The sequence below is a fragment of the Urocitellus parryii genome, chromosome 9 (genome assembly GCF_045843805.1).
Source record: "Urocitellus parryii isolate mUroPar1 chromosome 9, mUroPar1.hap1, whole genome shotgun sequence".
In the NCBI taxonomy this organism is placed as follows: Eukaryota; Metazoa; Chordata; class Mammalia; order Rodentia; family Sciuridae; genus Urocitellus; species Urocitellus parryii.
This window is the reverse complement of record NC_135539.1, coordinates 32086731-32087253: the sequence shown is the minus strand read 5'-3', so window position 1 is coordinate 32087253 and position 523 is coordinate 32086731.

Genomic DNA, 523 nt, shown 5'->3' with positions numbered 1-523 from the left:
CTACTTTTTCTAAGAATTCAACTGCAACATGGGAATATTATGAACATCTTTATGTCAGTAGATTTGATAACATTAGTTAATAAAGAATGCCAATTTTAGGGTGGGTTGTGGCTCAGAGATAGAGCATGTGCCTAGCATGTGTGAGGCTCTGGGTTCAATCCTCAGCACCCACCACATAAAATAAAATAAAGACATTGTGTCCACTGATAACTAAAAAATAAATAAATAAAAAAAGAATGTCAATTTTTAATAGTCTTTCAGGAAAGAGTGTGTTCTGTAAGACCAGCTTCACTCTCCTAGCAAAACCTGATAAGCATTTGCTCTTTTCTCTCCATTTCTTAAAAAGAATATTATAAACCATATGCCTCCAAAAGGTAGATGCAAGCCAGGCATGGTAGCACACACCTGTAATCCCAGTAATTTAGGAGGCTGAGGCAGGAGAATCACAAGTTCAAGTTCAGCCTCAACAACGTAGCAAGTACAAAAAGAAAAAAAAAAAGAGAGAAAAAAAATCCTAATGAAA